This window comes from Adiantum capillus-veneris, chromosome 18 (genome assembly GCF_014529385.1).
Source record: "Adiantum capillus-veneris isolate H3 chromosome 18, ASM1452938v2, whole genome shotgun sequence".
In the NCBI taxonomy this organism is placed as follows: domain Eukaryota; kingdom Viridiplantae; phylum Streptophyta; class Polypodiopsida; order Polypodiales; family Pteridaceae; genus Adiantum; species Adiantum capillus-veneris.
This window is the reverse complement of record NC_140948.1, coordinates 124,746,323-124,764,914: the sequence shown is the minus strand read 5'-3', so window position 1 is coordinate 124,764,914 and position 18,592 is coordinate 124,746,323.

Genomic DNA, 18,592 nt, shown 5'->3' with positions numbered 1-18,592 from the left:
CAAGCATTCTGAGCAGATGCCAGGATGGAATGGACCTCTACTATGTTAAGTTGGAAAACAAGCCAAGCGAGTTCAAGGACCTTGTAGATGTGGACTATGATGGAGACAGATACTTTGACCGAGAGGGGATGATGTACCTAGTTGTTCACAACCCTTTTATTGTGGACAAACGGGGATTGACTGGCACCAAGGACAAGGTAGATGAAGAGTTGGTAAATGAACCACCCAATATGGACAAACAAAACGCTGTGCTCAGGCGCACTAACGAGACGGAGCGGCTTAATACAGACAACACTTACGTGGGTCTATAAAAATTCAATAATGGAGAACAGACACTCTATGATAGATGCGATGACCTGCATCAAGGAGCTGACTCGCAACAAAAAAACTATACATTTTTACATACACAGAGGGGAGAAGTATCCAAGTGGCCATAATGGATAAGCATGGCAAAAAATACTCTCTTATGGACCGTAAGGAGCTAGAGCGATATACATATTTTGGTGGACCATGTCTAATTGCCGACCCTCATTGTTACACCCTTATGCCGCAAATAGAGGTGGTCATAGCCCCAACCTTGCACCATTTTGAGTTGATGAATGAATAATAACGTCAAAGTTGTTGCTTTTACCAAAGTCTCTCATGGAAAAAGCATGCCATATTCAGTCCCACGAGAGGATATAATTATATGTTCCAGGATACCCAAAGGTCTTTCTACAAGTGTGCAAGTTGCAATTTCATTCGTGTCTTCCTAAGAGTTGGTTTTTCCCACTTCTCCCAGATTTCTTTTGTAGCTATGGCCACTTCATTCCTGCTATCAAGTATGGCTATCGTTTTCACTCATGTGATTTAGTGGTAAGGTGGTGTTTCCTTCTTTACCTTTGCAATAATTGCCCACCTTATTTACTGGCACAGGTTTTGCTTTTGGTTTCTTAGGTAGAGTTTTTTCCATGTTTTCAACTACGAGAACATCTTGAGAGGGATTTCAGCCCCAACCTTTTCAAATTTTTGCCCATCTAGCCCCATAGAAGTGGTCTAATCTGTAGGAAGTCTATGAGAGTGATGGTACATCTTATAGGAGATGACATCAATTCATGGAGGCTCTTAGTGTCCATCATCTATGGAACTGAATTCCTTTGAGACAGTACAACCTTAACCTCTTATTTTGTCTCATGCTCTTTGTAAAGTTTTTAACATTCCAGGTTTACTCTCTATAGATATTGCATCACTGTACAATGGTTGGATATGCCCAAAATAAAACTCATGATCCATATTTATTTTTGGGATAGATGCCAACTTAAAAGTCGCACTACCATCTTTGTGGTTTCTAATTATTTTCCACAAGGCACGGCTCTTTTACTTCTGGAATAGGTTGTAGTTCTTGATACTTAGCCTCATCCGTTGTGAATGGTGTTTTGATTTTAGGCCTCATTGGTTGGATGGTTTTGTCTTCTTTGTGTTCACTTTCGTCCTCCTTTTGTATCATCACTTCTTGTCTAGGAATCTTTAACGTTTCTGGCTACATTAGAGAGTGATCCATATATCTTTGTGCTTGAATTTGATGAAACTTGGTACTCAACTTCTGCTTGGTCTATTGATCTCGGCTATATGATTTTTGTGCGATTTGGATCAATTTAGATCAGCCAAAAGTAAAATCCTATGTCTGCTTGGTAGTTTTGGGTCTTGAATTACTTTTGCCCACTTTTTACTTTTTGAACTTTTTTTGTTATCTTGCCTTTGGAATTTGTTTGTTGTACTCAGTGGGAGATGAGACACTACACCATCTTTATTCTTGTACATATACAAAGAATAACTTTTTTTGTTATCTTGCCTTTGGAATTTGTTTGTTGTACTCAGTGGGAGATGAGACACTACACCATCTTTATTCTTGTACATATACAAAGAATACAAAGCCTCTCATTCTTGAGGATTGCTCCACCCACACAACACTGTGCATGCTCTCCTTCTTCCCCTTCCTCGCATCGCACCACGCACACACACATCTGCCCACCATGCATTCTTTCAACTAGAATAAAAGCGTAGGTTTTCTTATGTGCTTTTCCTTATGCATGTGCGAAGGCTTCCCAACAAGCTCAGTGGTTGTGGTAGAGCTTGGGTAGATCCGACATGGAGGAAACAAATCAGAGCTTGAGCAGATCCCTTGGTGTGTACAGTTCCGCTTAGAGCTTGTGAGATTCAATGGAATCTTGCAAGAATGGATCTCTATAGCTCATAATTGATGACATCGGGTCGAGCTTGGAGAGCAGAGCTAGGGGAAGAGAAGGTTGTGTGGTTATGTGTGTGTGTGCGCACACACACACACGTTGCAAATAATCAGGTAGCATGGATCTAATCCTTGATGCAAACAAGAGTGCAGTAGGTACGACATCTAGACAAAGGCACCGAGCAAGCATTTGCTAGGCAAACATCTTGAGTAGATGTGCAACGGGCAAGAGCATTGGAAGCAAGGAAAAGTGAGCAGCAAACCTAGGCAAATTGAAGCCCTTTGACGGTGAGCAAAATTGGGCATTATGTGTGGGAAATCAAAAGACCTACAATTAGCTTGGAAATCGAGCTCACGAGTACCAAATGTGTGTGGTTGTGTGTGTACACACACACACACACACACACACAAACATTGCATCAAGTCTTGAAGCAGGCAGCATCAGTGTGATTGGAATCGAGAGCAATAAGTAGAGACCGAGAAAGTGAAGCAGGGGCATCAATCAATGCTAGGATTTGGCTTGCCTTGAGTGTGTGTGTGTGTGTGTGTGTGTGTGTGTGGTCACACACACAAACTCACAGTGTGGAGGATCAAGCAGTCCAAATTGAGTAAGCCTTGTAGTAGTGAAATTAATAGAGAAACAACAAAGAATTTAAATTGAACCAATATTTAATTCTCTAAGGGTGTGTTCACACACATACACACACTCACTCACTACACGAGAAGCGAAGAGAGGGAGATATTGTGTGTACATAAACACACACACACACACACACACACACACACACACACACACTGAGAGAGAGAAAAGTCGGAGGGCCGATTCGGTGGCCCACTGAGAAAGAAGCTTCACAAGCATTTGAGCTCACATTTTGGGATTTGCATTGTGACGAAGCACATTATGGCTTTGTGTCATCGCCTACTCCCCCTCGTCGTGCCTGGATTGCAGCTTCAGTGACCTTGACATATCTATATATATATATATATATAGAGAGAGAGAGAGAGAGAGAGAGCGGACTGACTCTCAGCTTGATTTCAAAATCGGTGAGCACACTCTCTATTGCATCGATTACCAGGTTTTTGATTTTTGATGGTCTTTTCAGCATCATTTTGGCTTTTGGCCCATTGGCTCGACATTGGTTTCCTTTACGACCACCGGCTTTGAGCATCGATGGCTACAAAACTGACGACCTTTATCCGGCAATGGAAGACGACATCGGGTGTTTTTTCTCGACTTCAACATAGCAAGAGCAGTATTGGTTCTCCTCCAGTGTAGCCTCACCATCGACTTTCCTCCCACGCCCATTCGGAGAGGTTTTGCTCCGAAAAATTCTCCCTGGCATCCCCAACATCCTAGCCTCAACTTAGTAGGAGATGATTGAGAGAGTTTCATTGGCTCTCCTCTAAGCCACATCCAAAGTGGCTTGGCTTCGTAGTCTCTCCTCAGCGATTAAGCTTCAACGATTCTCCACTTTCGAGCTTCGGCAACATAGATCTAACACATACAGCTCTAACGGACCATTTTGGAGCGATTTTTCCTGGAGCAAATTTGGTTCTTTGACATTGTTTATGACCACATGTAGTTGGTTGTTTTTTGTGTCTAGTTTTTTATCGACAAGCTTTCCGATCGATGAGGTAGTGTGCACAAACTTCTAGGCATTTTGCTCATGGACTACGTTCCTTTGCAGTGCAAATTATGTGGCACTTGGTAGTGCTTGTATATGACTATGTGAGTCACTCTAGAGAGTAGTGCAATAACGGTTTTGTGTAGTTTTATTCTATGTATGCATATGTGAATACAACATGAGCTAGGTACATGTCATAGGTGGTAGATTCATAGGTTTACAAGGTTTTTGGACAAGTGCAATCATCCATAGAGACACTCATTCAAGAGTGAGTAAGTTTGCCAGGCTTTTGGAAGTTTGTGTACCATATGTGGTTTCGCTACTGAGACACTAAGTGGTTGCTTATGTTTATGATGTAGTTTTTGTGAGATTTTTGAGATTTTGCTAAAGAAATTCAAGGGAAACTCTATCGGATTTTTCGCAGTTTCTCGCCATGCTTTATGCGATCTGTAGTTTACTCTTTGATGGTTTAATGGTCAAATGTGACTCCCGCTTTGACAACAGTGATCGAGTTTTGACTCAATTTGATAGGTTTTGTTAGTTTGGACACGAATTTAGTGTTCTTGTATCCACTCTCCCCCAACGAGGATGCAACTTCTCGTGTCACACCACATCATAAGTGGTTTAGGACTTTCTCTAGTGGTTTAGCACTTTCCTAGTGTCAAAGTGACACATCCATATGTGACGTGTCATCCTAATGATGCAGTGCATGCAGGTCGCGTTGAGGAGGGCAGAACAGCCAAGTTTGTGCAAATTTTGACATCGTTTGGGTGTCTCATGTACAACCTACTAGTGTCGCCAAGGCCCCACCTAGCAGTTGTAGTGGAAGAATTTGCAGTAGGGATTGTGATCAATCATACTGTGACTGACATTACCATGATGCATTGTGGAGCTATGCAGACCATACAACATTGTTTGCAGGATTTATATGTGTGGATATGCAAGCTCACCTATCACTTGAGCCGATACAAGTGCATGTAGATCGGATGAGCGAGCTAGTGGGTGTAGGTCGAGAGTCTCTTACCCATTTCCTTGTACATACTAGTATTTTAGATAGTAGGATCCACTTATTAGCACGTTCACCTTTAAGTGGGAGGTTGTTGGGGTTAAAGGTGCAGTGCCTTTACCTAGGGCTGGATGTTTGGTGTTTGGTTGCCCAATGCTTACACCATTCTTATTCTTGTACATAAACAAAGAATAAGTAGCCTTTATTCTTGAGTGTTGCACCCACACAACACCGCACATGCTCTCCTTCTTCCTCTTTCTCGCACCGCACTGTACGCATGCATCCAAGCACCGTGCACTCTTTTATTGACGATGTAAAATTATCGTATTTGATCAAGGTAGTTAGAATCTGGGTGGAATTTTGATCATTTTATGGACGAAGTATTTTGACATGGGGGAAGATGCATGAATATGTTGACCAAGGCTTTGGAAGAAATGATTGAGACCAGGTTTGTCATGGTGCTTTGGACCACTAATGATTTTCAAATAAGCTCTACTCTTGCGTAGAGGTACATAAAGCATAGAAGTCTCACAGATGCCACGACAATAGACTTCAGGCAAGGCATGTCGTAATTGCTAAGGTAGTATAAGGAAATTCAAAAGGAAAATTCAAAGAGCTCAAACCATTAAAAGATGAAAGAGGTGCAAACACAACACTATTGGGCTATACATGAGGCCTCCTAAACCTGCATGCATGCCTTATGAAAAGAAGGCAAGGAAGAAGGTAAATACAACCTCAAAAACAAAATAGAAAAGAAAACCACCCTCCAAACGGGAGCTTCAAATGGTGAACGGTGCTTGATAATTGGACACCAAACAAACAGCAAGGTTCTATGGCCTCAAAATACACCAGTTCCAAAAAGGTCCTTGAATTTGCTCACAACAAAGCAAACACTTCAAATTATGCCCGATACTATTTAATTGGCATTTGCAACACTCTTTTGTCATTAAGATTTTCCTATCTGATGGATACCCCTTTAAATGTACAATTTTTTTTAAATTGAAAACTTAATTGTGTATTGGATAATGGCCCCATCATCTAAGAGCACCCAGTTGTAACTTATTATTTGGAGGTGGCCACTTTGATGTATAGTGTGCAACCAACATTAAAGAACCACAATAGAGGATTCTTTTCATGTATAGAAGCAAAATGTGCACCAAAATTAGATTTCCCACTCTTCTTTTCATGGTGCAAGCTTTGAGAAGAGAGGTAAGCTCTTGAGTTGGAGCTTCCATTATCTCTTCACGCACCCTGGTAGAAGGGTCTCTGATCATAAAGGTAACGTGAGGGTTGCCCACTCCTTCTTCCTTATGTTTTCTCTTCCTCCCCCTCTCATAAGGACCCCGTAAGGAATTCTAGAGAACTCATTGCTTTGATAAAAAAGGCTACTCTTCCTAGAGAAATTGCCAAGATCATGGATAATCCTACTACTGAGGGGGAAGTTAGAGAATCTATTAATGCCTTGAAGGATGGAAAAACCCCTTGTGTGTATGGTATTCTCATTGAATTCTACAAGACCTATCAAGACTTCATCACCCCATACCTGCTCAAAATCTGGTTAGAAGTTGTTAGACTAGGAGATCTTCCTACCAATGTTAACACTGGGGTCATTAAGCTTATCCACAAAAAGGGACCTAAAGAGGATCTGTCCAATTGGAGACCTATCTCCTTTCTGACTTCAATTTACAAGATCTATGCCTTGTCCCTAGCTAGAAGGATTAGCCATCTCATGGATAAGATCGTTCTTCAAGAACAAAAGGGTTTCATCAAAGGCAGATACATTTTGGATGCAATCATCACCTTGTGGGAGGCGATAGATCATGCAATTGATTCTGGTCAAAAAAATTTCTTTTTCAAAATTGATTTTGATAAGGCATATGATAGAATGGAGTGGGAGTTCATACTTCAGTCTCTTGCTGATATTGGCTTTGGTAAAAAAATTATTAGATTTGTGCATGTTCCCTTTGACAATGCAGTAGCGAAAGTTTCTATAAATGGTGATCTCACAGGAATCATTCACATCTCAAGGTCCATTCGACATGGATTTCCACTAGCCCCTCTTCTATTTGCCAAAACCTCAGATGCTTTGGGCTGGTTGGTAAAGGACTATACTTGCCTCCTCTAAGATTTCCATGCTTGAGAGATGGTGCCTATTTTTCAATCTTTCTCTTTCCTTGCTTAACTTGTAAATGAATTTCTTAGTGTTGTATTGAAGTGCTCACTTTTAATGCTCATGAAAATGACTCCTAGATATTTTCTCATGTGTGTAGATTAGAGCATGAAAATTGTGAGAAATACATTCGTAGGCTTGACCTTGGTGCTACCCGACCTAGCATCAAGCTGAGATTGGAGCATTCTCCACTTAATGCAAGCATGAGTAAGTAGGCAAAGGAAAAACCTAGATGGGTGAAACAATCATAGCGCGTGGGAAGTAGAATCTAGAACTCATTGTGGGTAGAGCTTGGCTTTATGTCCTTCACTTCTATGTAGGGAGTAGGAATTTCCATAGCTATTCCTTGGGTTGCCAACCCTAGATTGGCAAACTTATTGCATTTGGGGACTTCCATGTATGGTATGCAATGTGAGCGAGAAACACTTACAACGCGTTTATCACACTGCTCAAACCCTCTACCCTAATCATGATGGAAGAGTCCCAAGTTTGACATCCCCAAAGACGTATACAAATAAGCCTTAAAATTAATAGTGTGCTTCTCATTTCTCCCAATGAGCAACAAGTCATCTACCTAAAGAACAATTATTAGAGCACATCATCCAACCCAATGGACTTTTTGCCATGAGAAAAATCACAAGAAGATCAAATTTCCACTCTTCATAATGTCATCATATTTAGTTTATAGCAGTCAACCCTTTTTTTTTGAACGGTGTGTTTCATCAAATGAAACAATTCCTAATAACACAGGCTTGGAACACATAGTTGAAACAACCAAGGCAAAACATTTTGTGCATAAGAGACATGCTAAGAACAAGAGAAAGTAAGACTTAGTACTAATGGCCTTTTTGCTAAGAGGCAAATCACATGAAGATCAAATGCCACTCTTCATACTATCATCATATTTGGTTTATATAGCAGTCAACCATTGTTTGGAATCGTAAGTGCAAATGAAACAAGTTCCTAATGATGCATACTTGAAACAACCAAATTTTGATGCATAATGGACATGCTGGGAACTAGAAATAGTAATGCTATAAATAGGCACATCACCTTTGTTTTTCTACGTAAAGTTTGCATCATCCACTTTAGCATGCTTCTATTTGCTCAATGTCATTCCTTTCCTCAACAACTTCATGGACATATGTATAAGCAATAGGCTAATCTAAGAAATATTTTGAAACCTTCATAGGCTAATTCTAGTGTTATAATGTTGTACATGTGATTAACAATTACAAGCCCAAAGAGGCACTAGCAATTTATACATATCAAATATTTGTCTCTTTGGTATGTGGTAGCAATGTCTACACAAGATCTTCCACAAAAACCACAACTTGACTAATCAAGAGTTGCTTAGACTTCGGATAATAGCCCTAACTTTCTTAATTGTAGCCAATAAAAAACATTTTAACAGCCTTTGTCGTCTAGTTTTCTATGTTATTTCTTGGGCACTAAAGCATACATCATAAGCAATAGAATGACATCCTCTTGAAAAATGCATGTGAAAAATCACAAATGTCACTATGGACAAGCTTCAATTTATGAACATACATACAATGTGTTGTATTGAGTGGTTTGGGTTTTAAGCTACATAATAATATGTACCATTCTAACAAAACTTTAAATTAAAACATGATATTATGATGTTTTTCAAAAGACATGCTAAGACATACAAAGCATCTAGCTATTACAATTATTTTAAAAACATGTAATGGTAATGGCTTTTGAACTTTGAGAGTAGCGGAATTAGAAATTAAAGGAAGCACTTTTGTGAGAATACTTTGTGAGCATAGAGGGTGAACTTAATTGATAATAGCAACATTAACATAGTATTTATTTAACTTGGCATGAACAATACTTTTGCAAGAGAGAGAGTTTAGAGAACATGACAACAGTTGAGGACCAGATTTATGTGGAGCCGGTCCCCCCTCCAATAGGCATTTGTATTATAGTTTCTCCCATCGAGAGAGACTTGGTACAATACAATCTTTGTGTTCCTTGTGACCTAGGTGATGCTATGAAGATGGAAAGCTTCATTCATCACGGACATAACATGAACTTTGCAAAAAGCATTAACTCTCCCAAGCCTCAATCCCAAGGCCTCAAACACCTTCAAAGGTGGAGAGAGCTAGCGGGGAATGAGGGTAGGAAAGAGGAACAAGAAACATTCCATAGGAGAAAGAATTAGTTCCTCACTTATCATCACTCTTCCTGCTAGCATAGTAATGAAGATGGAGAAGATGGCAAGCTTAAGCATCGAAGCATGGCTCTTGGTTGGATTTGCATTCCGTAGCCAAAAGTGTTGGTGTAGGCTCTCAACTTCTCTACTAGCTTGGAGAAGGAGATGGAGCTCTTGCACTTTGCACTTCAAACAATAAGAGTGTGTGTGAGTGTGTGTGTGTGGGAGAGTATACCCCCCAAGCTAGCCCCCTTCTTGCTTTGGTCGACCCCCCCTTGTAGCTCAATCTTGAAGCTCATTGGACCCCTGCAAGATTGGCGAATCACATGCAAGATGCATTACAAGCAACAAGGGTAGTCTTGAAACAAGTGTCCCCCTTTCCCCTTTGAGAGAGAGGCCTTGATAAATGCAAAAACAATTAATTAAATATACTAAATTATCATTGGACCCCTTGGGAGGCTAACCGATAGGCTTTAGGCACATCATGAGGGAAAAATGAGGACAAACTTAACAAGTTTCCTATATGCTTTCTTTGTACCAAGCTTGCCTTGTGTGAAGGTGTGTGTGTGTTCTCTCTCTAGCCCCCTCTTGTAGGGTCGCCCCGTCCTTGTAGGGATAGTTGTTGACTTTGTGGAACACCTTACCCTGAAGCACCTTAGTCAGCAAGCATGACAAAGCACCTCAAGCTTGGTTAATGTTCCCACAAGCATCTCAAGCTCCCTCGTCCGCAAGCACGACAAGCACCTCAAGCACCTTAGTCAGCAAGCACAAAAAGCACCTCAAGCTTGGGCCGGGTTCCCACCTCAAGCTCAGTCCTAGCTTACCAAAGTTCAAAGGAATTTTAACACTAGCCTTTGGAAGTTTTAATGAAGCTAACCTTAAGGTCTTTAAGTTCCATTAGCTAACCTTGCTCTTTGACAGATCATCTCTCACATGGGTCCCTTTACCATTGGCCCCATGTCGAGATAGACCCGAAAGCACATGTCTATATTCTAACCCTTGTTCCCGTCTATTTACCCACATTAAATGATCAGTTTAATATGAGAAAATCATATGGATTGGCTAGATATTAGATTTTTATGACAAAACATATCCACTCACACCACCACTTGGAGAGTTAGATACCAAGAGTAACCGAAGTTGATAATGAAATCCTTTTTTTACTCCATCTTTCAATGATACTAACTAAATTAAAGAAATTTTTATGTACTTCAAAAGTGACAATGCGTATAATGTATGAAAGGAGACACCCTTATGCATGTCTTCACCTACACTTTTGATATTGTTCTTCTAATTTGGTGTGAAGGTGATCTCCGAGCTATTTCAATTCATGCAATATAGAGCCCCATAATCCTCAAATGGTACAAGGTGGAGCTAAACATATTGTACTATACAAACACATACATACAATATGTTGTATTGAATGGTTTGAGTTTTAAGCTACATAATAATACGTACCATTATAAAAAAAACCCTAAATGAAAAAAATGATATTAAAATGTTTTCAAAAGACATGTTGAGACATACAAACCATATTTTTATTACACTTACTTGAAAAACATATCCATTCATGCCATCACTTGGAGAGTTAGATACCAAGAGTACATCTACTAGCGCTTTGGATACATCTACCCCACATAATCAATAGATGCCTGAAAGAATTTTAGAAACAACATTAAATTATCAGCATAGGTCCCATGTGTAGATAATGCAAGCATTCATTTAACCTTTACAACTTGCATTAAACTTGATAATCTGCCACATGGCTTGTATGGCACTTTGAAGAAGAAGGATAAGAATGAACAATTGAACCTAATAATCAAATATTGCAATGAAAGGACTAAACTAAAGCTTCAAGTGTCAAAGTATTACTGCTTGTAAGAGAAAACACACCAAGACTAAAGTTAAGCCTCGAGAGTCAAAGTACTACTATCTATAATTATGTCAATTGAAAGGCTTGCTAGAGAGCATACATTATGAAATTGTCCATTTCATTCAAGTAAACACTAGACGCATTGTCTCCTAGACTCAATGGCCATCGTTGGACAATGTTTGCTGGGTCGTAGCATAGCATAATCCACTTACATAAATGTCAATCCGATGGGCACATATAACACTCACAAAACATAAATATTTATTGCCTGGTGTCAGGGTTGCCTTTTTTAAACCCCTTTTTGGGCACATCTTTCATTTATTTGCCTTTGATTTTTTTTAATTCATTAGATTGTGCTTTAATCTCTTCCATAAGAATACGGTTCAAGTAATATTGAGTTAAGAGCTAGTGCTTACACCATAAGCCTAGAGCATGCTAAATGTGGGTTATACTATTAAGAAAATCCTCTATCAACTGAGCTAGTTAAGCCATGGACTCTATTTAGCCAAAAGTCACTACTAAATACTAATGTTAACAAAAAATAAGGTCAAATATTTAATGTGTTAATTATTACAAAAGCTTAAAATGCCAAACGTTGGTGCAGCTAAAGTGTGTCGACCATGGAAGATGGCACAAGCAGGTATGGATGGGATGGCAAGTGCAGACAAGGGTGATGAAACATGTATGGTTTCCATTGTGGGGTGGAAGCCATTGGCGGCCATTAGGCCAATTATGTGTTGCCGAGATGAAGGGTTGTTGAGCCATGGAGGCTATGTAGAGCCAAGAGGGCTACCAATGTTTGTGTTGAGCTTGCCAAGGTGTGTGCAGACTTGGAGCGTTGTTATAATCGGTTGGTTGTGAAGGAAAGAAGCCATCACTGTCCGGTTTTTTTTGTGTCGATTCCCCCTTCTCTTCTCTCCTTGTGTGCATGTGTTTTCGGGTGTGTGTTGGCAGGTGTGCCCTCCAAGGTCAATTTGTGCAAAGAGGGATAGAGAGAAGTTGTGGGTGTGCAAAAGGCAGTGAATTGAATAGTGCGAAATGATTGCGCATGTTTGTGGTGTTGCAACGAGTGCATGCGTGTATGGTTGTGTGCAAACGGTGGTTTGCTTGCGGATTTGTGTTGTGTTTGAAGGTGAAATCTAGTGGATTGGGGTGTTGTGTATATCTTGGGCTATAGAGAGGCATTTTATTTGTGTTCCAGGTCTGTTACCCTTTCCATCTTTTGGTGCCCACACAGAGGAGTGCACTAATGCTTCTGTTTGCAATTGAAGCAACGGTCTTGCCGATGTCAAAGATGCCAGATTTGAAGAGCAGGTTCTGATGGAGATGGCATGGTCCAATTTTCCCATTTTCATTGGCATTTGACGATGCAAAAAGCTGGCTTCAAGAGTACGGATTATTTTTTATAGAGAGCAATGTTTAAAGGAAAGAAGGTGCGGTGTGAGTGTTCCCGCTCCTTGTTCGTGGAAAAGCAAAGCGGTGGTTCATTGGCCTATCCGAAGAAGAAAAGGCCAATCATGCAGCATTGGAAGCGTCTTTTTGAAGCAAGCTCGTTAGCAGATGTGCGGTTGTACGAGGTAAAGAGAAAGCTAGACGGGTTGAAGCAAAGCTTAGAAGGGGATTTTCAAGCATTCACATGGGAGTTTGAAGTCCTTTGGGGGAAGCTGGTCAAGGTATTTGCTATTGCAGATGTTGATTTCCTAAAATTGAGCAAGTTTATGGATTGCTTGCATGAGGAAGTGTGGGACAAGGTGGAGATAGATGGCCCAGTGTCGTACGAAGAAGGGATGGCTCTAGCAAAAGGGGTAACCAAGAAGATATTGAAGAAGCAACATGCAAAGTAGGGTCTACCAAATGTAGTGACACCAAAGCAGAGTGATGCGGTGGAAGGAAAGGCGAGGTTGGTGCAAAGGAATGCGCTTGTGTGAGAGGAACGGAGGGTTTTGTGGCTGCAAAGAGATGGGGTGTTTTCCATGCCGAGAATGCCAGTAAGAGCGGCTCCAATTGTAGAAGAAGTGAGGATGGTTCCAGATCAGACAAGAGATGTGTTGCCACATCAAAGTACGATTGTTTAGTCTCCTATGAAGAATGTTAGAGATCAAAGGGATGAAGTCAAAGTGGTAAAACTGGAGGAGATTCCCGAGCTTGAGACAGAGGATGAGGTTGAGTTGAGTGATTGTAGCTCCATGGATGTAGATACAAGTTGGGGAAACTGATTCGACTTAGTCAAGGTATGAAGAGTTTGATCTTTTGCATGCGCATGGAGGTGCGGTGAATATATGTGAAGAGCAGGGAGGAGTGCAACCGGTATGCTTGATGGAGACCAAGTGGCGGAGTCCATGCCTACTGACGAGGACATGCCGATAGAGGATTTTGCAAAAAAGGGTAGGTAGCATTGCCTATGGAAGAGGACCAAGATGATGTTGTATGTTGAGAGTTTCTCTCTCCTTTGATGCAACAATAGAAGAGATGGTTGAAGAGATGCCAGCAGCTAAAGCTGACAAGCAAGTGGTGTTGATCGACTTTGAAGGGCCGATGCTGGAAGAAGAAGGGCTTGATGATGCTAAAATTAAGTGCAGTGCTGGTGAAGAGGAGATCATGGAGCCAAAGATGGTGGAGCTTCTAGTGCAACATGTGTCTTATGTGATGAATGAAGAAGAATCCCAGGCAGTAGCTTTGCTTTCCATAGAGGTATGTGAGTTTTGGTTGATGGGTGTGCTGGTAGATACAGCTGGGTAGTGGGGTAGTGGGTGATCAAGTAGTTGCAGGGGTCCTTGGAAGAGGCCTCCATTTTATATGGCTGGAAGGGAGGTTTAGGTGTGTCTAATGTGTTTGTTGAGCATGGTGATGAGCACGATGGTGCTCTATTTGAAGATGCTTAGATGCATGTGGATGCTTCTAGTGATGAAGTTATGCTCAGGCGGGAGTTTGTTTGGATGGTTGGCTAGGTGCTAGGGTAAAGCACAATGGGGAAGTGTTACAAGCAGATGGACGGAAGCAGTGTCAGGTGTTGTATCCAGGTGGCATTGATGTTGTGATGCAGGGGGTGGGGCAACCCACTTGAGGTTTGATGGCAGTATGCAAGAATAAAATTGTATATATGGTTTTGTTTCCCCACAATGTTTGCCAATTTGTGCAATTGGTAGAAGAATAAAGTTGTTTTTTGGTTCAACATAAATGTTCAACAAGGGGGTTGGGCAATGATGGTGCAGCTAAAGTGTGTCGACCATGGAAGATGGCACAAGCAAGTATGGATGGGCTGGCAGGTACAGACAGGGGTGATGAAACATGTATGAAGTGCGGGTTTTACAAGGGAGGAGTTGACATGTATGTCTAAAGTGCTTGAAGAGTGGCACATGTCGGTCTTTTTGGATCGACAATCAAACTCATGGTTGCTAAGTTATAGGGCTTTGAAGTTTCAACGGGGGTCGGTTTTGGGTTAGTTTGACTCCTTTAGCAGTTGTGCCATTAGGCATTTTTTGAAGCTTGACAAGAATTGCAAAGCTCAATATATGAAGTTAGCAGGAATCGACAGCTCATCAAACGGAGTCACGAGGGCCAAGATATTGCGGGTTGAAATTTGTGGTAGGTGGTGGCAGGGCAGTGACAGATAATTTTTTCCAATTTTGGTTGCATTGATTGGAGTGCTTGGAGAAGTCATAATGCAACCGAGATGGGGGAGCTCGAGGCCGGCAATGCAGGGTTTCAAGTGAGCTTTACAGCTTGGTCACCGGAACCTTGAGTAGTAGATGACAATTGTTTGAAGTTGGGGGAAAAATGGTTTTTTTTTAAAGTTTCTTTTAATGGACATTGGAGGTGTTGAGGGACAAGGGCTCACCATAGCCGTGGCATAGCATTTCGCCCACATGAGAGTCGACACCTCGCGGGGCATGGTATAAGGCCTAGAGGGGGGTGCCCTTATTCTAATCGAGGTGTTTTGAGAGAGGGGGTCTCTCTTGAGCTCTAGCTATGGCGTCCATGGTACGGCGCTGCCTAGGAGATGTCGGGTGCACCTGGGAGCTGCGTGCACGTGCAAGTCGGGCATTGGTGTCACTTGATGGCATATGTTGGTGGTTTGGCAGAGCGCTGATGGTGCTACCTATGATGACATGGCACTGTCGATGAGGGGCCGTTCCCACAAGGCCTCTTAACAGCCAAAAAGATTTTAATCGAGGAGCTAATGCCTATGGGGCTTGTCACGACGTCGTGACAACACCAAGGGGCCCAAGAGATGATTCATGTGCAGTGAATGAGAGAGAGAAGTGGAAAGTACTTGAGTTGGCGGCTAAGTGGTGCTTCACCTGCAGTTGAAAGAGGAAGGTTTCTGATGTATCCTACCATGCAACACATGCCAAAAAATGAAAGGACACTTGTGTGTAATGTATGAAAATGATAAAAAGAACTCCTATAGTGTTGCACGAGCTAGGAAAAACGATCTTTTTCCTTTTTGTGGTTTTGAGCACTCCATAATAAGAGGGGTGTTCTTGACTTTGTAAAGGCATTTTTTTCCATTTGTGGTGGAAACAATTTGCAGCCACCTGGCTGATTATGTGTTGCCAAGATGAAGGGACATTGAGCCATGGAGGCTATGAAGTGCCAAGAGGGTTGCTAGTGTTTGTGTTGAGCTCGCTTAGGTGTGTGTTGGCTTGGAGCGTTGTTGTAAATGGTCGATTGTGAAGAAAAGAAGACATCATTGCTGTTTTTATTGTATCGATTCTCCCTTCTCTTCTCTGCTTGTGTGCGTGCGTTTTTGGGCATGTGTTGGGAGGGTCAAGTTGTGCAAAGAGGGATAGAGAGAGGTTGTGTGTGTGCAGAAGGCAGTGAATCAAATAGTGTGGAATGATTGGGCGTGTTTGTGGTGTTGCAGTGAGTGCATGTGTGTATGGTTGTATGCAAATGATGGTTTGCCTGCTAATTTGTGTTGTGTTTGAAGGTGAAATCTAGTGGATTGGGGTTTTGTGTATATCCTGGCTATAGAGAGGCATTTGTTTGTGTTCCGAGTGTATTCCCTTTCTCCCCTTTCCAATGTATTGAAAGCAAGATATGGCATGTAGAAAACTATGTAGCAAAGCATCTTAGATGTGTTGGTGTTTAAGGTGGATAGGTTAGTGTGCCATTCATGCTAATGGCATGCTTGGAGAGGTTAGTGTAGAGCTTGAGAGTGAAACTATTGCACAATACAATATAGAGTATAATTGCAAATGATAAACTTACATTTATTCTACAAAATGTGCCTCTATAGAGGTTTATACAAAAGAGACATCCTTTTGACACATGAGCACAAGATATGGCTGCCTATGCACAAACACAAGTGGATTTTCTTTACACATGGGTTGGTAAGGGTTCTTCACATGGGTTATTGACACATGACACTTTTCTAGGTGGAAGAGATTGTTCACACAAGAGATGCAACAAAACCTCGCATCCCAACAATCCTCCCCTATGTGGGCTTGGTTGCATATCACTCACACAATCCTCCCCTCAAAACACACTAGGGTGAGGCACACAAAACACAAGCCTCCCCTTGAACACAAATCTGCCTCCCCTAGACACAAAGGGTTTAAGCACACAAAATATCAGGGTGTAGACACACACAAGGCCCCCCTGGCACAAATAAACAACATAGGAAAAAAACACATACATTTGAAGGACGTGCGGCATGAACTTGTGCATGTGTGTGCATGCAAGAATGGAAAGAAAAGAAAAATAAGAGTAATTAAGAAAAAAATCGCACTACAAGGAAAGTGTTTGTGTTGCCTTTATTGTATATATAATAAGGGTGAAATAATGTTAGTATGTTAGTACATGGAGGGTGCCAGTCACGAACGGGCGGCCACATGCCTTTACCCCAACAATCTCCCACTTAAAAGCCAATGTGGTCGTAAGTGGCTATGACTAAAGCTAGTACGTACATCCATGAAGTGCAACAACTTCACCCTTGTACAAATATGTTCACCCCCATTAACTCGATGCAATGTACAAATCACTCTATAGCAAGGCTCTTAGAAAGCACATCCGCTAGGTTGTCATCATTGTGGACCTTGACAAGCTCCAATTGCTTATCCATAACGCGTCCTAAATGAGATGACACCTCAACTCGATGTGTTTTAACTTGGAGTGAAACACGGGACTATCACAATGCAAACCGGAACCTAGTAAATTTCTAAATCTCCCACTAAACATGCCAACCATATGGCTTCCTTGATGGAATCTGACGTTGCAATGTACTCAGCAATGGCACTCTAACTATTACAATGCAAACTAGAACCTAGTAAATTTCTAAATCTCCCACTAAACGTGCCAACCATATGGCTTCCTTGATGGAATCTGACATTGCAATGTACTCAGCTTGTATAGTGGAAGAAGACGTGCAATCTTGGAGAGATGATCACCAAGAAATGGCTCCTCCTACAAATATGAAATGTAACTAGACATAGATCTCCTTTTGTTTTTGCAATCCGCATAATATGCATCATTATAACCAGCAATATATGCATCACTGTTGTTGAAGCAAACACCTACATGATATACCCTTCAAGTATCTGAGGATGTGTTTCATTGCTATCCGATGCTGCTCACAACCAGTAGCCATATACTGACTATTTACTCCCATTGCAAATGCAATGTCTGGCCTTATAGCTACCACAATATACATAAGACTGCCTACAAGTGAATAATATGGAACACTCTCTCAACATTTGATTTGGGACAATCTTCCTTACTTAGTTTTAAATATGATAGTAGTGGGGTAGTCATTGCCTTCCCCCCACAACCACAAATATGATGGTAGTAGGGTACTCATTGCTTGTCTCCCTACATATTGAAATGTTGCAAGACCTTTTGGATATAAGATAGTTGAGATAGATAGCTCAAGAATGCCTTTTTTCACTCTCTCAACATCTGATTTGGGACAATCTTCCTTACTTAGTTTTAAATATGATAGTAGTGGGGTAGTCATTGCCTTCCCCCCACTACCATCAAATATGATGGTAGTAGGGTACTCACTACTTGTCTCCCTGCATATTGAAACGTTGCAAGACCTTTTGGATATAAGATTGTTGAGATAGCTAGCTCAAGAATGCCTTTTTTCCTATCTCTCTTGCATATCAAAACATGATTTGCATCGCCCAAATACTTCATAGCAAAGTTTTTGCTCAACGTTTGCTTCAATTTGGCAATCTCCTCAGTGGATTTCCTTGCAATGAGCATGTCATCTACATATTAAATGAGAATGACTAACGAACCATCACTGAGTTTCTTTGTATATAAACAGTGATCCTCTAAACTCCTAAAACCCTAGGACCACATAAAAGCATTACCAAACTTTTGATACCACTGCCTTGAACCTCGTTTTAAGCCATAAAGTACTTCCTTGAGTTTGCATACAAGCTCCTCCTTGCTAGGCTTTCAAAGCACTTAGGCTGCTTCATGCAAACATCCTCTTCAAGATCCTTGTGAATAAAAGTTGTCTTCACATCCATTTGGACAAGCTCCATGTCCTCAATGGCTAATGGG